This window comes from Lepidothrix coronata, unplaced genomic scaffold, assembly GCF_001604755.1.
Source record: "Lepidothrix coronata isolate B3197 unplaced genomic scaffold, Lepidothrix_coronata-1.0 Scaffold188, whole genome shotgun sequence".
NCBI classification, from domain to species: domain Eukaryota; kingdom Metazoa; phylum Chordata; class Aves; order Passeriformes; family Pipridae; genus Lepidothrix; species Lepidothrix coronata.
The window spans coordinates 363725-390315 of NW_016690368.1; the positions used below are offsets into that span (position 1 = coordinate 363725).

Consider the following 26591-nt stretch of genomic DNA (forward strand, 5'->3'; position numbering starts at 1 on the left):
ATAACTCACTTTACCTGGGCACTGGTTGTCTTTCCTCTGCCTCTCCCTCTCTGCACTCTGTGAGTTTTCCAGTAAGGCTGATGAGCTTCAGAAAGGCAGAGAAGAATTAACATAACATGGAAAACAGTTTGAGGAGAAGGAAACCAGCAAGGAGCCCTCAGTATTCTGCTGAAAATCCTGCAACTGAAGTCAGGAAGCAAAGGGATGTTAATCAGAGGACATGTAGCAACCAAGTTGAAAAGCTGTTGGAGGGGAAAGAGAGCAAGGATTTAACACAGAGGTCAAGAATTAGATTTGGGAGAGTCACAAGACCTGGAAAGAATGTTGGATGAAGTGGAAAGCGATTTAAAATTGTTTATTTTATATTCTAACGGGGTCTGGAAGTGAATATATCACAGTGAGATGGGGTGCATGCATGTGACAAGGAAATTGGGTTTGCTTCAGAAAAGATTAAAGAACTATCATCTAATATCAGACCACAGGAAGACAAAACAAGCTATTACAGAAATCCAGCAGGGAAATCTGGCTGTGAGGCAGGTCCCACTGCTGTCCTCTGTCCCCCAGACTGTACAGGATGCATTTTTAAAGAGTTTACGCTTCCTTCTCTTTGCTTTCCTGACTGGTCTGTGTGAGCTGGAAGGAACACCATCTGGACAGGTCAGTGCAGCAGCAGTGGTAGTTTACAGAAGCTGGAACAAATATTGGAATTATAGTTGTTCTTTTTTTCCAAGGGAAGGAGAGGAATGGAAATGGAAAAATGTCAGTGAAAAAACCCATGCAGGGCCCAAACTTCAGAGCTGAGGAAATCTGCAATGGAGAATGTCGTTGAGACAGCTGTGCTGGGCCTTACCTAACCTGGGGCTGACCAAGGCACTTCCATGAGGTCATTCCATTAGCCTGTTGCTCCAGTCCTTGCTCCTGACACCTATTAAATCTGCAGAGCTGGAGTTTGGGGTTGTCAGGGCAGCACTGCATGGGACACAACAGAACCCATGGGCATGTGGGGCAGGGACACAGACCCTGCCTAGAAGCAATTTGTTCTTTTCTTGGCTGTCTTTTCAGGATATTACCTTCTCTGCACATTTTAGGATTGATTAGAGAACCAAAGGAATAATTTACTCTCTGTCTGTGCTGTTTTCTGCCAGGTGAAAGTAGAAAAGGTGATTTCAGGGCTTGGGCCTATACTTTTCCTTGCAGGAAACATCCCTCTTGATTTCAAAAGAATAGAGAAAGGATTAATTCTATTCACAACAGTCACAAGATCTTGCAAGTTTCTGGCGTCTTGTCCCAAAGGAACCCAGAGTTACCTGCTCTACATTTGCACTGTAGGTCACAAAGACCTCACACAACATTTTATGTTGATTATCCTCAAAAAAGTTTTCTTTGGGACATCCTCTGAATATCTCTCAGTGTCCCTCATTCCTAGCCCTCAAGGGAACAGTTTTCTGCTCCCTTCTGTTTGGTCCTTCCCAAAAACCTGAGCTCAGCGTGGAGCACCTGTCCCACACCCTCCTTCATCTGCCACCAATCCCAAAGTCCTTATCCAGGAACTGCCTCCTGCTGCCTCGTGTGGCTGGAGAAGCAGAGATGCATCCTGCAATGGTCATCCTTCCTGACAAAGGGCAATCATTTTGAGTAAGTCTTTTATTGAAGTAAAACCTGACTGGCAACTAAGAGACTGGCTAATAGGCTGCTTCTCACTTCCTCCAGGAGCCTTGAAGTGCAGGACAGAATCCAGGAGAGATTTTCTGGAAAATGAAGAGAGGCCCAGTAAAATCTCTAAGCCTGGGCAAGTCAATAAACTGTCACAGTTGCCCAGAAGGAATTGGCTTGTCTTAGATAAACTTACAAAAGGCCCTGAAAAAACAGAACTTTTTTAAATGGCAGAGATTAATTTTCTGACTTCAAAGTCGTATTAATGCAGAGTTTGGCTGAGGTTTCCTGTGCAAGCAGTTTCCCCCCGAGCAATGATTTCAGAATCCGCCTTGTTTCAAGGCTGGCATTTGCTGCAGCTGCAGACCTGGAGTATTTTCGATCCCCTCTGAGTGCTGGAACAGTATCCAACAATTAAACCACAACCCAAAAACAATCAAACATCTGTTTGGAGGCTGCTCAGTGACTGACGTTCTCCTGCCAGCAAAAACACTGGAGCTGCTGAGTGATTCCTGTCTTGTGTGTGTGGATGTGCTGCCTGTGTGGGGTTTTGTTCCTCCCAGCAGTGACACTGGGTGTGTGGAAATGTGCTGAGGAGCATTTTTACTGCAATATATGGATGTGCCCCGAGAGTTTATTTGTGGAAGTATTTTTTGTTGATATGAGCACCCATGTTTGAGTATCAGCTGGGGACTGGTGTGCTGGAGGTGGCTTTGGAGGAAGCAAAGGAGGATGAGGACTGGGAGCCTGGGCTCAGGTATGTGTTCATGGAATGCTCTGGGTTGGTGTGTGCTTATTTACAGGTATCTATGGTTTTTATTTGGGGGCAAAATTAGGATTGTGGCTGCATGTAGTTTCAGGTAGAGACAAGTATTTTGGAGAGTGGACATGTATGTGTGGAGTGGACAGGTATGTGCACATGTAGGACTGGGTTTGTGCTTTTTGGTGGATCCTGCACCTGATCTTTGAGTTCTGCCAAAGAGATCAGCTCCTGGGGCCAGAGGAGTTGATGTCCTTCACTGCAGCCCCAGGGAGGGGATCTCACACTGCTGGCAGCACCTCAGAACTGGGTTCAAGGGAAGAACCAGGGCTGCCCCTGATGGGATCTCAGACTCTCTACATCAAACCCCCCTGACTTCAAGAACTCTTGGGACTACAGCAGAGGCTCTGGGGATGGTTTGGCTCCAGGGCTTTGGGAACAGGGATGGGGTAATGAAATTACGTCTGTCTGCTTGGAGGACAAATTCCCCTCCTTCCTAAAAGCACTTCCAGACTCCATGCAGGTAGCTGCTTTTGTCCTATTTTATTTATAGCCTTCAAATAACCATGGGCTGTTGAAAGCACCATGCAAATGGCATTTATCCCCAGTAGGAACTCCCACCCTATAAAACTAAGACCAGCTTTTGGAAAAGGCAATTGTTCCCACTGCCAGCCAAATGACAGCTTGTGCTGCTCCTACCAGCTCCCCCCGGGGTGTCCAGGCTGCTCTTTGCCATTTGTGGTGGCTCCCTGTCCCTCTGTCCCTGAGTCACTGCAGTGGGTGCACAAGGGAACATCAGCCCCTCGAGTGCCAGACCCTGGGCCACCCACGGCCTGTATTTCGGGAGCATTCCACTGTCTGGGAGGGAGCAGCTGGAGATTTTTGCTTTAGCCCATTTCTCAAATATCCTCTCGCTGAAGTATAAGAACAGGCTGTTACAGGAAGGAAGGATTTGATGATCTTCCCACCGTGAGCCCCACCGCTTAACTTATTGCTATAATCACCTATTCTTTTGTACCAGCACTATTTTTCTTTTTATCAGTTTAAGCTGAGAAAGTTCACTAGAAAACAGCTTTGCCTCAGAAATCAGAGGAAGTTCTGTCGCTCATAGAGCACAGAGGGCAGCAGTAAAGCACAGGGAATCAGCAGTTTCTGTCGTGGCTGCTGCCCAGGTGCTGGAGAACACAAAACCAAATTTATCTTTGGTCAACAAAATTTTCTCATGCGTCAAATGGGGAAAGGATTTACTGTGGTGGGAGAGAGGCTCATGCAACATCCTGTCTCCCACTTTGAGACACGTGAACTGGAGTGACAGGAGGACACTCGTGCTGCCCCACAGGGTGCTGCCTCCAGGGCTGGCAGTGGCAGAGGAGGCACGTGCTGTCCACCACGGAACAGAGAGACTCTGTAACGCACAATGTGATTCTCACTCCTCCTTTTCCAACACAAGACCCCTCACCAGGGTATAAAATGAGGATCCTGATAAGAGGCCCTTCGTCAGCATTAGCAGCTGCTCAACTTCTAACTCTTGGTTTCCCACAAACTCCAGCTCCAGAAAAATATGAAGTGCAACTTTAGGAAGCTCTCAGCTGTCTACCACTTCACTCATTTCCATAACAGATGTGAAATAGATTTTGGTGTCTCTTCTATTCCTGTCTTGTCTGTCTCTAAATTTTGAGACCCTGGAACTTTGAACTGTTCCCTTAAAATTCATTCCTTATTTGTTGCAGGAGTTTTGAGTGATACTTGAAGCTCTTTTACTTGGGAATTAATACCCTCCCACTAATTAGTCCAAACCTCAGAAAGCCTCAAACTTTAAATTTTGGCTCAATATTCAGCCAACCAATAAATAATGTGAGAATGTGAAAACAAACAGTAAGACACAAATTTACTATGGGTGTGATGTCTTAGAGATAAAGGTGTGGTGTTGCTCAGTGAAAACATAAATTTAGGAGCAATGAAATGAAACAAAGCAACAGGAAATCTCAGGATGACTACTGGGAATAATGTCTTTGAAGCTGGTGGAATAGTCACCCCTTGGAAAGCACAAAGAACTGCCACAGGTATGGACAAACCAAGGAATGCTGGAAATGGGACAGCTGTGTGCAGATGTTACTGTCACAAACATGGGCTGGACTTGCCCAGGGCGGTTCCTGCAGTCACAAAAAACCACATGGAAGTTCCATGAGCTGCCAGTCCTTGGTTTGTCACCCCCCTGCTCTGTGCCCCCATCCCCAGCCACATTGTTGGCATTGTCCTGGCCCCGTGACACAAAAGTCCTCTTGTTACAGCAATAACCTGGATCAAAAATCCGGCATTCCTTTTGGGAATGATACAAAAGAGCACCAGAGTGTCTCCTTGAGGAGGTGGAGGTTATTCAGACCTGGAGAGGTACTTGCCATGCAAAGGCTCATCCAGGCTGAGAAGAGCAGCTTCCCATGGTCAGCCCCAGGGGAGCAGGGGTGTCAAATCCCCACATCTGCTGTGAGCTGTTCAGGGAGAGCCATCCCTGCCTGCCCAGCTGCCCTCCCATTCACTGGCACTCCACAAGGAGCTGCTTCACAGTCCTTACTGGAAACAATGGGACCTTTCAGGGATGAAATCAGATCTTGACTCTGATAGGAAGGCAGCTGGGAGACACAGGAAAGCTTCTGCTCACTGTCTCTTCCTTGTCTCACGAGGTCTGGATTCAAGGAATCCCAGTCAAACACCCACAGCCCCTTCAGAGAGGTCAGTGTTGCAGAGGAGGCTCTAAATGCACAGTCCCCTGCAGGAAAATATGTAGGGAGAGGATAAATAACTCACAGTTTTGATGGATAGAGGAGGGGTGTGAGTATACATGGCAATGGATGATAGAAGATAAAAAGAAAGAACCAAAGAAGAGCGCTGAATTCCACTGCTTCTTCCATCCCTGGAGCAGCCCCCCTGCTTTGTGAATGTAAGGTTTATAGAGGAAAAAGTGGTTTTTATGGTATTCAAGTGCAGGACCTGCACTCAGGTGTCACTGCACTCACCCAGACTGTGAGGCAATAACTAACTCTGTGTTTGGTTCCTCTGGCTACAGTTCATCCTACAGAAGGACTGCACAGCAGTGATTCATCTGGGCTCTTCACAAGCACCCTGAGACTGAGGGACATGAGGAGCTGCTCCCCTGAGGGGTGAGTGAAGAACTGCAGGGCAGGATGGCTCAATAAAGGGCCATACTGGGGGTGCAAACATCCCCCTGACAAACTGCCAAAACACGACTTTCAGTTGGGATAAAACCCCTGCAGTCCCACTGACATGAGCTGGCCTTGTTTATTCACCCCCTGAAATTGTTCATTTGTCAGTGGGTGCAGATTTGCCTCCCTGACTCACATGGTGGGATTTGGGCAGTGGGATGTTACTGTGTGGTGAAGCCAGAAAGACCAAAACATTTTATTTGCAAAAAAAAAGGGCAGGAGGGAGATGTGAAAGTGAAATTCTTTCAATCCCATACAAAAGAAAAAATTCCCCTTAATCTGAGAAAGCTGACTGTTTCCTTACAGCAGAGGAAAAAATGTTCTTGTAAGACTTAGGTTTGGGGTTTTTTTTCCCTAAACCACAAAGTGCAATGACTCCTAAGCTTTTCAGCCTCACTCCCAGAGCAGAAGTGGCCTCCCCAGGAGCCCAGCCTTGCCTGCAGTCAGCTCCTCTGGCCCTGATCGCTGGGCTGGCTGAACAAGACACGGGTCAGGTTGTAACACACCATCCTACGATTGTTTTATTGTGCTTTCAGCTTCCTGGAAGGCTTCCAGCAGTACCAGGCAAGGAAATGAAATCTTCATCCCAAGGAAAAGATCCCTTTCCAAAACTGTTAATCTTTCCTTACGACATAGTTTGGAACACAAACATCTCCAGAGGGGGTTTGTTCGTGTCGGGGACCAAAGTGGGGTTGTTACACTGGTACACGTGTTAACAATAACTCAGGCTTTTATTTGCCCTGTTTCACCAGCACAGCTGCTCTTGGTTTTCCTGATGGCCCCACCCAGGGACACTTGGAACACGAGCAGACACACGTATGTATTACAGGGAGTGATGCTTTCCATCGTTATTGAATCTGGGCTTCCCTTAGCATGCAATATTATCATAACAAACTCATGACTACACGCTTTCTGTCGCTGTATAAACTCCATTTATGCTGCAATCAGCAGAATTAGAAGGCAGATTTGGTTTCTACAAATCACTTCTGATTAATTTTTGCATTACAGAGACTGAAGACAATTCCAGAGCCTCTGGATGATCCAGATTCCAGCCATTTGCAGGTCAGTCCACCAGCACGTTCAGTGAAGCCATTTCAGTGTTCCAAAGAAACGAATGCATGGAGAAGCAAAGGCAACAGAGACTTAGTAAGTTTAATTTTAAGTGTTTTGTGAGTGATGAGTGTTTTCTGAAAAAAAATCCAAGAAGTGAGATACAACACAAAGAACTAACACAGGGTGAAATTACTGGAGGTCTGGAGAAATTTGCTTTTACTAAGATAATTATTAGTCCAAGAAAGTTATTTAATATCTCAAAAAGATGATTGACAAGTGACTTAAATAGATCATGCAGGACGGAAAGATTAGACATCAGCTGACTCTTGATTCTAGGAAGAAGCAATGGCTTTAAGAGGAAGCCAGGAAAATTTAAAATCGGAAATCCAGTGTTTGGATGAAGCCCTTGGGAGCTCCCCTGTTCCCCACAGAGATCCTGTCTGTGTTACCCACAGTCCTGTGTATTCCCCTGGCACACTGATGAATGTGCTTCAGGGAAGTCCTACCCTTCACAAAGGCCACCCAAAACTCTACCAGCCCAACATCACAACTTTGCACCTTTAAATCAGAACTGCACGAGGACAAGTGACACATGACCAGCCCTGCAAGGAAATCTGATGGAAGGATCCACTTCTCGCCCAGATTCCTGTTCATCCAACATCTTCCTGACTGATTCTGAGCTCGGGGTAAATCTCCAGCCTGGGCTCTGCAGGAAGTCAGAGCAGATGATGCCAAACGGGTCCTGTAGGTACAGATCTGAGTTTCAGAGCCACATTTGGCAGGTACTGATTAATGTACAGAGGGCAAACTGTGTCTGTCTGCAATGTCTGAGCACGGTGACAGCCCAGGGGAAGAGGCAGCACCACCCCTTCCAGTGGAGAAACCCTGGATGTCAGTCCGAAGGCAGGAGCAGAGTTTGCTGGGTGAGATGGAGGCAAGTTCATCTGAAGCACTTCCAGAAGGATCCACACAGAGCCTGTAGCCTGTCTGACAACATCTGAAGGGCTGCAAACACAGTCAGTGGCTGCAAGAGCTCCGAGACAGGAGCCCCACTGGGTCTGGACAAAATCCTTACAAATGAGGAGAGCAATGTTTGTGTAGAGGAAAGGATGGGATCCATTAGATCAGTGACAGTTCATGCTCCTGACAGTCAGGAGGTTTGTTTGTTCCTTCCTTTACTAGAGAGATCTTACAGGAAAATAAACAGTGAAAACTGAAAAATAGTTTACAGTGATGAACTCTGCTAAATCCAACCTCTTTTACAAGGGAATACCAAAGCAGATTTTAAACATTTGGCAGCTTATCAGAAGCCAGAGGAAGATTAACTATGTGAGTGAAAAATCAGGCTGAGAAACCAAAAACAGCTTTTCACAACGAAGGAGAGCCAAGGAGGAACAGAGTCGAAAAAGCATTTGGAAAGAAATGTTAAGATCATCACACTCTTAGGAGACTGATCATGGAAGCAAGAGGGATTTGAATTCCTTTTGGAAGTGTGCAGGTATTTTTTTTAGGTAAGACTTAGCCTGTGTAACAGCACAGAAACAACAAGTGCACCAGTGCTCACAGGGGTCCCGTGGTGGGGTTGTGCACAGACAGCACAGGGACATGAGGTGCTTTGGGTCAAAGTCACCACCATGGAATGCCTGACGCTCCCAGACTCCCTGGCTCGTTTGGCACATCCCTGCTGCTGCTCCAAACCTCCCCCTGGCTGGGAATGCCACACTCACAGGACCCTGGGTTAGGAAAGGCTTCCTTCTGGGTGCAACAAAACACAGAATTCATTACCACTCCATGGTATTAAAGAACAGCATGAAAAGTTTGGGTTTCCAGCTCAGTGTTCAATTCCAAATACAACAAACATATTCCACTTCCTACATTCCCATGGAAATTCCAAAGCCTACAGACTCTTCACTTGTTTTTAAACATCTGTGTTTGAAGTTAAAAAGCTTTGCCTCCCCTTTCAGAGGTGCACGATCCCTGCATACCTCTCTTACACTTCCCTAGAGGAATTGGGACTCCTAAGTGGAGTTCACAGCACACTTTGTGCCTTCAGCTCTGAATTGCCACAGACACTGAACTGTCTCCCTGTGTCCCTGAGGCTGTGGTGGAACAGCTCTGAGAGTCCCAAAGATAAACAAAGATTCCCAGTAAAACCTCCAACTTGCTGTATTCCTTTTAAGGAATTTTAATTTTTCCAGTGCAGTTAGACAAGGCATTACACACATTTCAGACACACTTCTTCACTTGCTAGAAAAAAGAGAGAGAAGGGAAGGGGAGCCAAAACCTCTCTGACTTTTTTCTGGCTGATCTCAGCCGTAGGAATTCCCCAATCACGAAAATGCTCGGCTCTAGCTGAGGAAATGCTGTTGATTAGGAAAAATGTTCCAGATGTTAAGTGAAAGCAATTTCAAGAGGAAGGGAAAGTGGAAGAGAGAGAAGGCATGTGAGGTGACCCCACCCTGGGCAGGGAGCACAGCAGGGCCCTGTCCCCTCTCTGGGCTGGGGTGCAGCTCTCACACACTCACCCCGGGCTGTTCCTCCCCCTCCTGCAGCAGTCAGAGCTCAATTCAACCCCAGCAGCTCTTTGGAGCCTTCCTGATTTGCACTCTGAGGTAAACACACAAATAAATCAGAATTCAAGTTTTATAGGAATTTTTATATAGAATTTTATGTAGAAAATATATAGAATGTTTCCTCACAACTCCCATGCAACTTCTTCCGCACGTCCTTACAGGACAGTCCCTGACAGATCCAGAGGGATCTCCAAGGGCATGGATGGAGTTAGAACAGTAAGTTCTTCAAGAGAAGACACTGCAGTCAGAATAAAGACAAATGTCTTAGTTCTTTGTGAAGTTAGTTTAATGTGATTTAACTCTTGTGGGGTTTGGGGAATGGCCAAACCAAACCAGTTCATGTCCATGGGGTGAACTCCCAGTGCTCACGGAGGGTCCTTCGAGTCACCACGTCTGGAGCCTGGGGCCTGTCAGAACAGTGCTGGATGTTCAGGGACAAGGAAGGAAAGAGAATTAAAGCACTCAGCCATCCCAAGGGCCTTCCTTTCCTTTTTCTAGAAACCTAAAGGAAACTTCTGAAATCAAGCTCAGAGTGGCAATGACTCGTTTTTGTGATGAGACTGAAGTGTGAAAACCATGTGCTGAGGGCGTCATTCTCTCTGAACCCCAAATTTTAACCTACGACTCGGCCACAGTATTTTTCAGAAACACAATCTGCCCCTGCCATGTAAAACTAAAACCAGGCAAGGGAAAGAATCCTGGGAAAGGCTTCACAGTCCCTGCAAAGGAACTGTCCAGAACTGAGCTCAGCAGCTCACTGGAGAACGTCCTGCAGGGAGGCAGTTGGAGCTGGCAGAGTCCATGGACAGGATGACCTCATAGGATTTTTCCACCTCTGATGTCTGTGATTACATAATCCCACCTCGATATGGGACCGGAGGAGTTGACAGTTACATCTGCAGCTTCTTTTAAAAAGTTATTGACTCTGCCCATGGAACAGACCAAAAATTCAGGGGAAAAACACCAGATGAGCATTAGGAAATGAGGGTGTGTATCAAATTCACGTTAATAATACTTCTTAAAAGCCATAAGTGGTAATAAAGACGCAATGAAAGCAAAGGTTGGTCTCGGTTTAAGAGCCCAGTGAAGATGTGACCAGATGATGCTGAGCAGAAAGATGCTCATTACGTAAGGTTTAGCACTGCCACAGAGCCAGGAATAAAGGGCTTGAAATTCTGGATTTTCTTCAGCACATAAAAGAAAATGTCCCTTTCCAAAGCAGAATTGGTTTCCAGAATTTCAGAACTCCTCTGCTCCTGCAGGTGTCCTTGTGTAATGTATTTTCTAATGCATTTTTAAAATTAAAAATAATAAAAACCCTAATGGTGCTTTCTTGGCCATGGAAATCAGAGCAGTTATGAAAAAGCAATAAAGCAGCCTTTCTCTTGTAGCTGCCAACAACGCCAGAAACATGTTTGCTGGAACTCTGACCCCTTACATAGAAAACATTAAAACAACTGCAACTTGATACAATTAACTGGTATTAGATTCAAAGTTTGTGAGGCCAACTGGCTTTTATGATATATTTCTTGGTACTTACATACTAATGGAAAAACTCCAAACTTTTGAAAAATATATTCCAGATAGGCTGACTGTTAACTTATTTTTTTAAAGCAAATGCTTTAGCAACTGCTCATCCTGCCTGCAAAGGAGGGAAAGCAGAGACACAGAGAATTTCTCCTGCTGTCCACCCAAGCAGCTTTTCTGTCTCCTTCAGAATGCCTTAACAATGGCAATATTTGAGGTGTTATGGATAAAGCTTTCACTGCACTTCTCAATGCACCAGTACCACAGTTGTAGCATTTCCCAGTCCTTCCCTTCATTCCCCAGCTGAATATGGAGAGAGGTCCATAAATCTCATTCCACATCACAGAATGCCAGACTGGTTTGGGTGGGAAGGGACCTCAAAGCCCATCCAGTCCCACCCCTGCCATGGGCAGGGACACCTCCCACTGTCCCAGGTTGCTCCAAGCCCTGTCCAGCCTGGCCTGGGACACTCCCAGGGATCCAGGGGCAGCCACAGCTTCTCTGGGCAGCTGTAACTCCCATGCATTCCTTCCACCCGTGTCAGGAAACAGGGAATGGTGCAGCAGCTCTGAAGGAAATGTTTTTAAGGTGCTGCCTGCATTTCAGTGACACTGGAAAGCAAACCCCACTGATCTGTCCCTGAGCCTGGGGCTCCTCACATGCAAACCCTCAGAGACCCTTCAGCTGCAGCTCTTGGTGCTCCTCTGAGTTATGAGCAGAAAAGGCATTTCCTATGGAACCTGTGAACCTGGAGGGCGCCAAGGAAAGCAATCCAACATCTCCTAAAACTCAGCTTTTCCTGCCTGTGTTACGTGTTCCTTTGCTTGGCTCTGGGCATGTAAAAAGGACCAGAGCAGGGGGGATTTGCTGTACCCCCGGTGGAAAATACCTGCCAGCTGCTCCACCCCTGGGGCTCTGCAGCCACAGGGAAGGCTCTTTAAATATCTGTACTCCGTGGCAGTGTGGCACTTGGCCCACCACGTGTTCTGTGCATTCTGGAGAGATAACCAGGACTGCAGGTTGTTTGTTCTCCAGTGCTTTTACAGAGAACAGTAATTTACCTTTTTAATCTGAACAGCTTCTAATCGCTGGGTTGTTGATTCTTTTGTTTGCCTGTGTGTTGGTTCATTTATTTATTTTAAGAGTGGAAAAGCTCCTATAACCGCTAAGCAGACAGACAAAAAGAAATTAGGATGCCCCAGATCAGATAAAAACATTTTAAGCCCTGTGAGAAGTAAAACCGAATGGAATTCACGAACAAATTACTCCAGCTCTCTGAGTAATCAATTCCAATCACTATTAATAATATAACTTTTCCTTCAAAGAATTACTTTCACCTTATAAAGTCAAAGCTTGAAACCTCCTTAATCTTTAATAGAGCCTGCAACAATTACTACAATGCAGAGAGGACCTACAAATTGGGAGCCCCGTGTGATTATCTCCTTCTCCAACCAACTCTTTTGACGACCATAAATAACAGTAAAATTACCATAAAAATTAATAGTACTACAGTTAAAGAAAATCATTATGTAAAGGTTTATGAATTTTGCAGCCATTAATAGGCATAAGTTAATGAGCCATAGGCTTTCCAGAATACGAGATCAGAGATTTTTTCACCAATGAAACTTTCAGAGTTCCAAATCCTTCAGAGGTCACCAACTTCAAAAATGGAACAGAAAGTTACTGTTTGATACTAATGTGAGTAAAAACGAAACAGAAGCTTTAGAGCAAGTACCATCCATGGAATTTGAAGAGTCTAATAGAGCAAGGTCAGGAAATCTACTGTGTCAACAACTTGGACTGAAGAAAGACGAAACTAAAATATCCAAGAGGAATAAGAAGCATTTTGAATACTCTGTGTGTTTAAAATTCAACTTGTATCCATTGTTTTATCATTGAAAAAGTATTGGCAATTAATAGATTTTGATCCTAGACGGGAAAGCCTCAAGACTGTTCTATAACAAATATGAGATAGTATAAGAATGGCATTTTAAAAATAATAAATCAATTTGAGATCCACTATTGAATGCAGGTGGTAAGAATCATACCCAAGCAAACATAAAATGGTTTATATGTCCTAGTTATCTTGTTACACTTTGAATTACAATTACAAAAGATCAGACACCACATCCTAAACATCCTTAAACATTCAAATTTTACATGTACATTTTTTATGGTAAAACTCAACAGACAAAAGATAAAAATGGCTTCGCTTTAAAGCAGGGGGAAAAAAACCAACCCACCCAAAAACCCACCCTACACGTCCCAAGAGTCAAGTTAAAGATTCAGAAGTCAGGGCTAGGAGGGAAAAGGAAGATAAATAATTTAGCACTAAGCATAACTAAAGCCTGTCAGTCTGCCAGCTTTAAGAGAAATAAAAAGGTTTACAAGGATCCTGAGAGTTTTTACAGAACCTCTGGGGGTTTGAAAAAATAAATCCAGAACAAGCAAAGAGTTCTGAAGTATTCTGCATAAACAGATTTTAAAGACACTGCGAGAATAATGGCAGGGAAAGGTTCCTTTAGCTCAGGCTGTGCCCTGGTGTTTGCTCTCCTCCATCATCCCAACCTGCAGCATCTTCACATTATTTCCTTTTACTTTAATGTTTTCTTCTCTCATTGCTTTCTTTTTTTTTGCAAGAAGAATCTCCAGCGAGGGCCTTTGAATCGCATAAACCCTGGGGTTAAACTGCAAAACCTGCATGTAAAAACCTTAATTCCATCTCATCATCGTGTTTTACTTCAAACCAAGCTGTAACCTTGTACTTCACTGCTCAGACAATGTTAACTGGAGGAGAATCACGGAAAGGAACCACGTTCATTTAAGACATAAAGCAATTTTGAATTGCATTGATTACAGTGATCAGTCTATCACTTTAATGTCATCTCAGCTGGCATTTATTAAAAAGACATACATGTGACAACCCATTGATCCTTAACACTGCAGCTGAGATAAAAAGTCTATTTGCAAAGGAAAATTACTTCTTTAATTAGAAATGGAGTATCATTTTCTCTTTTCTTTGTTAGAACTTCAGCAGCCACGGATCAAATACAGCAGGGGAGGGGCTCAGAACCTGCCACTCGTTTGATTTAAAAGTCTTCAGAGTTAATCACTCAAAATTGTACAAATGAGCACTTGAGATGGGAAAGAAAACAGGTTTATTCCTCCTGTATGAAGGCACTTCCAACTCACTGCTGCTTGGGAAAGGTTTCCAAGGGAGAGCTTTACTTCTGGTGGACGTTGCCCCTGGGTCACTCCTGCTCCACACGTGGGCAAAGCAGCAAATGAAGTGTTCCACACGCTGCCTGTAGGGTTTCAGTGAGTTAACTATGGCTGAACATCCCCCTCTCCCAGGGACAAACTGCAGGGAGAACCCAGCAAATGTGGCCAAAGGATATGCTGTAGAAATGACTGAACCTCGCCAGTCACTAAATGTACATGGAAAACCCAAATCTCAGTCCCCCAGGAGATGCTCCACGAGCAGATAAGATGATGGATGTGTCCAGGGCTCTGGGGATGAGATGCTGCTCTGGACATTCCAGGAGCATTCCTTGTTGGTGAACGGAACTGTGAGGCCAAGTAATTTAATCTGTGGACCTATGAAATCCTATTTTTAACATTGTTCTCTCTTTGTACAAATCCACAGTTACATTTCCTGCAGTGTTTCTTTAGTTCCAGGGTTGGACAGCCCGATTCTCCTCAGAGAACTGCCTTTTATAAACCAGATGAATGATTTCCTATCAGTCCCCCTCAGACAGGCAGAGGCATCTCCACCCTCTACAGATGCACAAACCATCCTCCTGCTCTTCTGGCAGCTGGATTTTACACTCCACTTGAAAAACACGGAATTCAACAGAGAGGGGTTTAATTTTTTTAAGTTTTCAGGGTGAAAACCACAAACTCATACTGACTACACAAGTAAATCTCCGCATTCTTGTGGATGGAGACATTTTATATGCAGTGGCATTAATTCTGGATAATTAACTCACACTCCATTTCCCCTATCAAATAAAATCAGGAAAAATCAATGCACTGCTTATTTCTTAGCTGAATCCAGAGTCGATATGGTAAAAAATGTCCAGACTAAATGACTATTTACAACAGAGGTCTTCAGATTCTTCAGATTCTTTTGTGCAGTATGTAACCTTTCAGATCTGCTTAAATTGCTGCCTACAAATAAACTACTAGCAACTTATCATCTAGCCATTAAAATAACTTAATTGGATTGCTATTGGATATTTAATTGGCTTCTCAATGTTGGTACTGTATCTGCTCATAAAACTTTAGATAATATTGCCTTAATTCCTCTGAGTAAACTATCAGTTCCCTTACAACAATAGACAAAAATCTGCATTCCATTTTTAACCTTCCCCTGGGTACAGATTAAAATGTTCAGGTGGCAGATCTTTATTTTGCTATAAACCCTCCAAATACTTAGAAGTATGAAAAAGTTTCTGTTCAGGAGGGTGGAATGATTTGAGCTGAGTGATTTTTATATTCTTGGTTTATGAAAGGGAAATTATTCCCAGGGGCCTGGGACCACAAAGCAAGAGCCTGAGCACCCAGAGCTGCTCTGAACACAGGGCACAGTCGTGTGCCCAAAGAGTGACTGAGGTGAGGAAATCACCGCCTGGAATTCATCTGCTCCCATTCCAGAGCCTTGTGTGGGATGATGCAAATCTAATCTAATAATATCAGGATCAAAGATGAGTGGAATAAAACTTCCAATTTTAGATGCTCTTTCTCTGCAGGTGTGAATGTATAATGACTCCTCACCACTGGCAGGAATCCTGTGATTTTGTGCTCCATGGCAGCAGTTTCCACCATTCCCTTTGGGCACAACCTGCCCGGAGGGCACAGTGGAACCACAGGGGAGCCAGGACGCTCCTCTGCATCACCTGCTTTGCCAGACAGCTCCCAAGGGGGGACCCTGATGGAGCTCAGCAAACTCTGGGAATGGAATAACATGAAGGAAAGAACCCACGGATCATTTACCCAAGTGCTGTCTCTTTGACACCCTCCTGCGCGTCCACGCCCCGGGATTCATCCCAACATTCAGAGCATTTTAAGCCCAGGTTAAACAGAAAACCATTACTGGGTAGGGTAGAATTGCACTGTGGCTATTTTTGAATCCTGCTGTCTCAGACAAATGTAATGAATCAGTTGATGTCACCTCAATTACCATGTTAGCTCTAATCAACGGAATTGCTCTTCCCATCCACTCCTTGTATGGAACTCTCTGAATTAGATTTTCCAGTGGACAAACCCACCCTCTGGCAGACTGCAAGGGTCAGGATTTGACAGAATAAGGCTGGATGACTCTATTTTAATCGAATATCAGATCATTTTAATGGTACAGGAGGCATTTCACAGCAATTCATAGTGATGGTTCAGTGTTTAATTGGGAAGAAGTGTTTATGTGCAAAAGCTACACCAAACACGGGGAGGGGATCATTAGACAGCTCCAGAAATACTGCCTGGAATTAAGGTAGATTCCAGTTGCAGCACAAATTTCCAAAGGTTTCTAGTTTTGTCATCTTAGCCTGACATTCCTTGCTGCACACCCCAAGAACTGGTGGGTGAGGATGAGCAGAATGCCTTGAGAAGGGTTCCTGAGTACACATGGACAGGGCAAAGGCAGCGTGGAGAGGGTTTGTTCCCTCCTCCTCCCTGGGTCTAGGAACCCTTCCATATGCTGTGTTCTATTTATTATTTCTGCATTGCATCAGGAGGGAAATATTCACACTGAGCCACAGGGATTAAAGACTGAAGCTCTAGAGCAGTCGGATCACATCCGTCATATCCAGCTGTTTTCAATTCCAACACCTCACACCTGCTTTTATTTATTATTCCTGGGCTAGACAAGACAGGGCTCATTTTTCAGTCCTTACAAGCTTTCTTAGGAAAGACACAAATCAGTCTATTCCTTCCCCTTGTGCCTCTGCAAGAGAACATTAAAGCAAAGCCCTGACACGGCGAGGACCTGACCCACAGGAGCCACTCACACCCAGGCTGGACAGCTCCCTGTCCTCTCCCATGGGGACAACATCCCAGTGGAACAGGAACACCATCAGCCACAAAACTCTGTGCTAGCACAGCCCCTGAACCCCCCTCACTCCCACAGATTTCAGCTGCCTTGTCTTCACTTGCACTGGAAATGGAGAGGTTTGGGTGCTGGTGAATCCTTCATGCAATACTTTAAGCAGCAGGTTCCCACTTTTGCTCACTTCCAGCTTCCATCCCAGGGAGCCTGTTTGCTGCCAGCCCCTCTGAATTGCCTTCCTGTTCCCTGTCAGTAGATCACACTGCCCAGGCATTTCATTGTCCTTTATTATGGAGTCATTTTTCCAGAAAGGGACCCAGAAATTGTTCCTTTTCACTCCTCTCTCATGCCACAGGCCAGTCCTACATTAGGAACTTTCTAATTAACTGCACTTAACTCACCAGACTTCCTTGTACTTCCTGCACAAACACTTCCCCGAGTGCTTCCTCTCCCACCCCTGGCACAGCAGGTTATTGTTTGATGGAGCAAACTTGCATCTTGTTTGCAATTCACTCACCTCGTCTTTTGCGTCAGCCAAGCGCACAGAAAGTCTTCCCACACCAAATCAAAACAGGCCCTTAAGTTCATCAAACATTTGAAATTCTTGCATGAAATTTAGCACTGAAACACAAAGCGTTATCATCTGTAATAAAACACATTAGGAGATGCTGAACATGCTTTAAAAGGCAACTCTGCCACGTTGCTCTTTGAAAAATCAAGGATAGTCTACAAGAAGAACAGCTGTCAGTCTGAATTCAAACCCAGAGGGATTCGCTGAAATTTGGACAGTATGGAACAGAACATACCTATGGCTGCCACAGTACCCATGTGCTGTACAGCTCCCCAGTTTTGGGAGCAGTAATGCCACTCCCCAGACAGACACAGAGGCAATTGCCCATGATACAATGTTAAAAAAAAATAGCTTGTACGTTTTGCAGTAGCATCAAGTCTCTATTCAAGTGTAAAAAAATTAATTGACTCCATCTGTATTGGCCTAATGACTGATTAAATGACTAATCACGGAAGTCTTAATTAAAATCATTTTTCTGTACAGAAGAGGATGGAGGGAGGAAGGCAATCATTAATGTGTTCTAATGCATGTCACATTCCATTTGTGCCTGTTCCTAACAGCCAGCAGATGAGTAATCACTCACAAGGTCATCCTGCAAACTTTCTGCTCACATCCCACTGATGGCAGCAGGCTCGGCTGGGCTCTGCTCCTTCCCAATCACAAGGCAGGTAATTAATGTTGCTCAGCACAAATAACACAGGGAGCTGACATTTTTCCAGCCCAGATCCACACACCACTTCCATGTTCCTCGTGGATTGACAGGGATCTCCCTCACACTGAAATTCCACAATATGCCAGGAATTTTTCCTGCATGAATAAAATGACCAGGCAACTAAAAGAATCCTTTTCAAGTAAAGCAGGATGGCTGTGGGACACTTATTTTAAGTTTTATTTGCCAGCCACCTGACGACCCTGATGCATAGTGACCTCTGCTATGGAAAAACAACAAGAGCTGCTTCCACCTCAACAGCTGAGAGGGAGCTATTTAAAACAATGTATTAAAATGTCTAACGGAATAAAGAAGTGTGTCTTGAGGTTAGAGGAACCAGCTTTCCACTGGCATGTAACTCATCCACAGCACCTCCACTTTGTGATGAAACATTGCACATGAAATATTAAAGTCCAGAGTACAAAGTGTAACACAAAATGTTTTGTTTGCTGCCTGCTGTCCTGAAATTGTAGAAATCTTTATTTGCAGCCACCAGCAAGTCTGTGTGGCATTGGCTGCAACAGCTCTGCATATCCCAGGTGACAACACACTATCATGTATAAAACAAGGCTTTTATAAAGCTAAAATCAAATGCTTTGATGGGGAAAAAGAAGATGGTACAGCCCTGTCATATATCAACAAATGCCCAATTCTAAAACTTTACTGTCCTTCAAAGTCCTGAATTCAAATCTGCAGCACTGGTGTGAGCTGCAGTTCACAATCAGGGGCCAAGTAAGTTCCAGTCCTCCTAAAACAATGGAACCAACTTTTAGTACTAAGACCCTTCAACTACCGCTTTTCCTAACCAGCAGCATTCCCAGCAACAGTCCTGGTAAGGAAGATCTCTGCAGTGACACCGAAAATTCACATCCTCCTGTGTTATCCCAGCTGACTGAAAATAGGGCTCAGAATATGGAGGGACAAAAGGGACAGAAAAGATGGAAAGAATCTTAAGGCATTACATGACTCTGTAATGTCCATTTTCCCCTTTTGGCCTCATTAAGTACTACCCTGGCTAAACCAGTCAAAGTCACAGAAAACCAAATCTACATCAACCAGCCTCATCCAGATTTCAGTTAAATACAAATTTCAACTATTCTGAATTAATCATAACACAATCTTGACCCTACTTACCACATAACAGAAGAAAACAAAAATATGTGACAACAAATCTCTGCTTGCAGTAACTGTCAGTGTCACATATGAAAGAAGTTCATTTTACTAATAAAGGAAATGGAATTGAGTGATAGATTTAAAATTAAATTCAGCTATTCTATAAATGTCACTCAGAGTTTTAAGGTGGCTCTCAAGGCTTAAAACCAGCACTGAGACTCAAATGTGCCACTCTCTGGGCTTCTGGGGAATTAATGGAGCTCAGTTTTATCTTCATCTGAAGACACATACGCTTAAAACAACCACAAAATCCATCACCACGGCACCAGAACACGCCAAAATAAACAGCATACAGATGGCACAGGAAATCTTTCAAAACCTGAAGATATTTTAATGGAATAATTCAACACAATCTGCACTACTCTGCTAATGCAAATGAAAACTTGCACAACTACCTAAATTACAGGGTGGTGTGCCATTCTTAATCTTCTCAGAAATGTAGGAGTTCCTGTTTCAATCATTTCTATTGTTTGAAATACACACTGTGATAATGGAGCCACTGCGGGCAGGGGCTGATTGGGGGTGAAGCTAATTAATAACTTGGTGTGTGCCCTGCTGGGGGTTGGATGGGATCAGCAGAGGTGAGATCCACCTGCCAGTGACCTGTCTGGAACTCAGCACTGGGCTTTTCCTGCACACACTGACCATTTCTGTTACTCCTGGTCTTTAATTGGAGAAAATACGTAAAAGTCAAGTACTTCTAGAGCCTCTTGGATACCTGAACCCTCCTCAGCACACAAGGACATATCCTTCACATCACAGGATGGATGGAAGTCCATCTAAAAATTAGGATCTTGGTGAAAAACAGACTTTGGACTTCTTTGTGTTTCAAGCACTAAAACAAGCACTAAAATGTCTTATGCCGAAAGACAGACCACACAAGATGGTGTCTTATATGAAGGCATCTCCAGCTATTCTAGATCCATAAATCTGGGAATTTGCAACTCCTTAGGCCACTTAATAGGATAAGCAAACCAGGTTCAGACTGAGGTATTGGAATGCAGCCACGTGAGGCCATTCAAGTTAAAAAAACCCCCAGTCTACACTGGATTGCCTGGTCACACTGCAAGAGTGAGGGACACACTTGCTGCATGTGGTAAATGGAGCTTCTTTTGATGTGCTTTAAATAGTTCATAAGTCACAGACTGGTTTGGGCTGGAAGGGATCTTAAAGACCATCCAGTTCCACCTCCTTGCCATGGGCAGGGACACCTCCCACTAGCCCGAGTTCCACACCTCTGATTTCTGTGGTCAGCCAGTGCACATTGTCCTGTCTGCTGTGGCCTGAACATGACTTCTCATAGTGGTTAAAGGTGAGAAAACATCTTGTCTGCTCCAGAGAAACTACTGCACCTCAGTGGGGCAGGGGCATGGGATCACTGTGTCTGCTCACGGCAGCGAGTCCCACCAGCACGGTTTGGTGCTTTGCTCAACCAGTGACAAAGGTGACAATCAGTCACCAGGGCAGACCTGCTCAAGGCAGCATTTTTAAGAGCTTGTAACTACTGCACAGCAAAGAAATTAAAGCAAACACTGAACAAGTTTCCAGTAATAACAGGCTGTAGTAAAAGTCACTTTCATCACAACCCAAATAATGGGAAAGTTAAACAACACCTTTCTCTGAACTGCTGCATCTCCCACCCGTGTCAGAGGATCTCCACCTCCCTGCTCACTGTGTCAGCTGAGAAATGCAAATGAGCCCTGCCCTACTCCTCTGTTTGTTTTGTACAGTGAGCACAATTTCTGCCTGAGTCCAACTGTATTTCCATCCTCTTTGTGCCACACAAACCTCATTTACCAGTCATTCTTCTCCCCGTGAAGAGATCCATAATGAGGAGTCTTTCTGCCATTGCCCTGCTCCTCTGAGTCAGGAGTTTTCATTTCCCCCAGTCCTTGCTGCTGGGGCTGCAGTTTCATTGCCTGCCATCTCCCACCACAGCCCTGCTGGGAGCACATCTGGGGCTGGGGCAGGGAAGGAGCCAGGATTGCTCTGGGAGCTGTTCATCGATTAAACAGTTACTGAAAACCAGAGGCTTTATTTACTGTGCTCTCAGATGGCACTCATAAAAAGGAAGGTTTATTCACTCCACTTGAAATGACAGTTTACTCTTGTTAGTTTATCCAGTTAGTTAATTCTTGCCTATCAAACAGAAAAAATGTAACACTGGTGTTGTTTTCAAACAGTGAAAGCACATCAGTGACGCACTGAAAATCTACAGCTGGGGGTAACTTCTCATCCATTAACACCACAGAGGGTCAGAATATACTTTCAACACCTAATTCCACCCCAGACTTTCAGTAAACTCAGACTGGTGTTTTTTGGTGGTTTATTTTTGCAGAGAGCAAAGATTTTCTGTGCTTGCATAAACAATAATTATTGCATTGCCATAGCTCAACCCACCATTTCAAAACTTGACTAACACAGTAAGCAGAGAAGTTTTTCCTCTCTAGGTAATTATTTTCTTTTTAACTGTGTGCATCCTATGAAATGCAATTATAGAAGTTTGTTTAAACACACCAGTTTCCAAGTGGCAACTTTGGATGTAATGGCAAGGTTAGGTGTAGTCATCAGAGCAGACTGCAAAACTTGGCTGGAAAAGTTTTCCTACCTGAAAAACCAGGCAAAGTAGATTTGATGGCAATTATGAAAGTGTAGTGAGCCCCCCCACCTACGTCATTAGAAAGATCTAATAACACAAAAAAAGCACTTCAAAAAGCTATCCAACCACCAAAACCCCACCACCAACACTCTCCAAAGTTAAGGGCTGAAAACTGTTCTTGCAAGCACAAGCCAAGGTTATGAGGGAATAAAAGGTGTATTGGCATAAAATGTGATAACAGAGGGGTCAGGGAACCAAAAAGCAGGGCCCTTGTCCAGGAGGACCCCCCAGCCGGGAGGGGGGATTGCAGGGCTCAAACCTGCCCTGGGCAGGAGCAGCCCCCAGCTGAGCAGCACAGTCCTGGTTCACACGTACCTGCTGCCTTCCCTCCTCCCCTGCGAGACTGTCATCCTCAGCTTTCTCAGCAGATCTCCTGCCACTTGGCTTTTTGCCTCCTTTCTGCAGGGGGAAAAAAAAAAAAAAAGAAGTATTTCTGTAGTGCTTCGGGAAAGTGCCAAAACTGGTGTAATTTATGATGTGCTAGTGTTTTCCTTTGCATTTGTAACTTAAGAACAAATGCAAAATCATCAGCACTTGACTATGCTGGGGTTTGATTTACATATATTAAGATTCTCTCGTGATTTCCTATTATTTATTTCTGTAAGCAAAATTGGATCCTGGTCACTAAAACTATCAGCATCCCCTGCAGTGAAAAGACAAAAGCCAGAATGTACAACTCAACAGTCAAAAGGATTTGAAACCAGAAGCTGGAACAAATTGTCTGATCTGAAACTCTCATCTGCTCTTCCCTTTTGGAACATTCTCACTGGGAGTGAAGCAAACAGTTATCTATAAATAGTAAATAGTTATCTGTACCTGAACTTTGGGAATGGGCACATCCTACTGTCTCAGTTCAAACAATTGGATCTAGGCTTTTCCCCAGAATTTTCCCAATACAGCTTCAGTTTGTAGAACAGGTTATTTTCTGGACTATTTCCAGGAATTAGATGCCTACACTATTGTTTTCCTCATTTTAATGTATTGTATCCATGCAAATATGGAATTTTACATTAAGGCTGAAGAGTGAAAAGAAGGGTTGTGTTCCCCCTGCAATTCTTTATCCCACCTAGGAGACCTTAAATAAGGACTTTCCAGCTGGGAATGCTGCAGCTCTCTCCACAGGGCTGTAACTTTATCATTATAAGGTGTGATAAAAGTTAAGTCTTTGCCTCTGCAAGGACATTAAATAACATCTTTCTCTCCATTAGCTTTTGCTGTAGTAGCAGTATTTATTCTCTGGGCAATGAGTGAGAACCACACTCCTTCCAGGATAACTCCAGGCTCTTAATGCACCAACAGTTTCAGAAAGGTTCCTGTGTCACTAAATTTAATGTGGGTTTAATATTATTATATTGTTAATTGATAGCTCTTGTGCCACACACAGTTTCAAAGGAAATGTTTAAGAGCCTCTTAAACATCAGTGAAGTCCTACATTTGGATAATCCATTTACTGAAAGAATTCTTCATGCCAATCTTCAGCTGAAATAATCTCACAATAAGCAGCTGTTCAAAGAGACGTGTTTAAAATCAATGGTTTCAAGGTGCCTGACAGGATTTCACATCAGCCATCTCAAATTTACACACCTACAGTGGTATTTCTGTGCTCCCACATTACTGGTAACGTGGCACAGGAAGGTTTAGGCAGCAAATGGCACAGCCTTGTGCCAGGCATTAAAATAAATTCCAGTTTCACAGGCTTTCAAGCGAAGCTAAAGCATCTAAATCAGAGAATCACTCCTTAAGTCCCCCCTTCATGTTAATTTTAATTACAACAATTACTGCTGCCAGCAAGACAAAGCTCCTGTGCCCCCTCTGAGGGCTGAGTGCCAGCACAACGACTCCTTCCATAACCACCCTTCAGGAGAGGGCAGCTTGACCTCTCTGGGAGCGAAATATCAATTAATTATCTTTTTACAGCCCATTCAATTACAGCACAGGAGTCACTTGTGCAGGACATCAAGCCCGGAGTTGGGGTGGGTGGGGGAAGGAAGGAGAAAGCCCTGGCAGGGAAGAGCCCTCAGAAAGGCTGGGGGGCTGTGACCCCACAGAGGCAGGGAAATGTTTGTTCACATCCCACAGAGAGTTATTCTCTGGCTGTAGCAGGGGAAACGCTGCAAGATCATCCTCGTTTAACTGAAGTTTTTTAAAAATACAGGGTTATTGGTCCTAAGGGGGGATAGACATTTCATTTAAAGGTGACCAGACACACTGCATTAGTCTTTAATGCTGGAGTCAATTCACCAAAGAGATTTGTTCATTAAGGGGGGGGGAAAGAAGATAAAAGATGATCTATTCAGCAGAAAACAAAATATATTTAACTTTTGTTAAATAAAGTACTATTAACTCAAGTTGCTGAGGACTATTTCACTACTGGACTGATGCCAAAGAAAATTATCAAGTGTGATACATCCCAATAATGCACTCAGCAGAACAGTGGTATAGAAGCAAACATGCTTTAATTTATGATCCCATTAGCATTGCTGCAGAGGCCAAACTTCTGAGAGCACAAATAAACACATCAGGACATGCAAAAAGTGCAAGAGTGTGCATGCAAACAACCCCCAAATGTGACTCTATTTCATTTATAGCTTTGGCAAAGGGAAAAGGGGAGGTGGGTGTCAGGCCCTTCTTGCAGGCCACAGGGGACAGGATGAGAGGAAACGGCCTCAAGTTGGGCCAGGGGGAGTGTTAATACAATCCTTGGAAATTAAAATTGAATTCAAATGGTTTTGATTAAAAAAAAATTATCTTACAGTGAAGATTATAACAATCTTCTATTTTTGACCCTAAATTTCCCTTTTTCCTCTGTATAGTAACTTCAGTTCACCAAAGATTTTTCCTGTGAGAATGACTCTCATCCATATTAAAGCATTCTGTGGAAACAAAGACTTCACTCAGGTGGAGGGTTCATCAAACCCACTAAAATTATAATCATTTAATAAATGTAATGACTGCTCTGTATTTAAAATATTTTCCCAGGCAGCACTTTAGCATATTGTGTATTCCAAACAAACTGCTGTTGCATAATCATTAACTCTGCCCCACGCAGATCTTACAAAGAGTGTAATGAAGATTCCAGCAAAGTGAAGGATGTTGAGTTTTCCTATGGATTGCAAACACACCCATGTGCCCACTGAGATCCCAGGACAGTCTGGCTGGAGTTGTTGGAAGGACAAGCAGTGCTGTTGTCTCATCCTGAGGCCAGCAGGGCTGAAGGAAACAACGTGTCCAGTGTCACCCACAGGATCTGGGCTCGGAGCACAAACCCTCCTTTTCCCTCCGTTCCCACGTCATATCCACTGGGTTGGGATGTTCCACCAAACAACTTCCAGGGACTACCAGACAAGAATTCCCACAAACACCCAAAGCCAAAGGGACTTCTCAAAACTGCACAGTAACTCTTGAATCAGAATCTGCCCAGCGAGGAGTGATTTAAACTGTGAGTCTGGAAAACCCCCTTGGAAATGAGGGGAAGAATTCTCCCACCTCTTTTCTTTATTGCAGATATAATGTCAGGTTATCTTTGGTTACCAGATTTATGTTTTTAAGTGTTCTCCAGTGCAGTTTGAAGGGAATTGTCTGAGCCATCCCTGCTGCCCAGAGACAATTCCAGAGCTGCAACTCCAGCACCTGCACTGCATTCACTGCACTGACATTCCCAAGGGGCCGGGGCAGATTCCCCACTGACAACAATTAGCATCAAAATGTTCCCCAGTGCAGAGCTGTGGGTGGGAATTACAAAAGGTTAACAGACTAAATATAAAAATCTTTTTGAATATAAAATCAATGCGCTTTGTTACCGAAATCTGGGTACTGTAATTTAACCAAAATAGGGATTAGAGTCCCTGGCAATCTTCCATGTGTGTGAGCTGGGCTTTTCTTTGAGCAAAATGCTAAACAGCCAGTCTGAAAGTCTGAAACAAAACAACCCAAAGACCCAAAAGAAAGCATTCTATACTTCTTTTTCTTTAAAATTTTCTTAAGCTCAGCACCAAAAGGAACCCCACACCTATCAGGGCTCACAGTGGTCCTGTTATATGGGCAGACTCAAACTCTCCAATTGTTTTATTGCATGATTCAGAGAGGGACATATTTAGAGAGGTCAAAATCAGCCAGGAGTTCCTGGACTCTGCTGAACTCTAATAATGTCACAAATTATGTGGCCACTATTGCAACCCAGGGCTGCCAGGGGCTGGTCAGAATTGCTGCTTTTTACCCACAGCTCTGTGGGGCTCCCAGTGTGTACCAGGGGTCTGAGGGGTGGGATCCCAGCTGGAGTAACTCGGGTGTTTTACACTAAACAGCCCCAGCACATTTATCCACATTCATACACACATCTGGGGCACTGACCCTTCAGTCACAGGTAGAAGAGAGAATAAACTCTCTGCACAGACAGAGGGTTAATCACTCATTGAGGTCTTTTCCAACCTCAACGACTCTGTGATTCCCTTTGCCCTCACCCAGCAGAACGTATGAAATGTCAGATTAAAAGTAATCTGATTTTGCAGCAATTCTTTATTTATCACTGCCCGCAGGACAGAGGGGGCAGAGGCAAAACCTTTTTTTCAGCAGAATATTTATCTGTAGTGGAAATTACTACCAAGTCTTCAAAGAAGACTCTGATGATCCTCAGGCTACTTCTAGTGATG

At 44.1% G+C, this 26591-nt stretch overlaps 1 long non-coding RNA gene across 1 annotated transcript in view; it reads right to left on the reverse strand.

Moving 5' to 3' along the window:
* Nucleotides 1-26591, reverse strand: part of LOC108505352 — a 92032-nt gene that overhangs the window by 53630 nt on the left and 11811 nt on the right. The window contains exon 3 of the long non-coding RNA XR_001877462.1: nucleotides 22258-22341. This is a non-coding gene — a long non-coding RNA (uncharacterized LOC108505352). The remainder of the gene's footprint in view (nucleotides 1-22257; nucleotides 22342-26591) is intronic.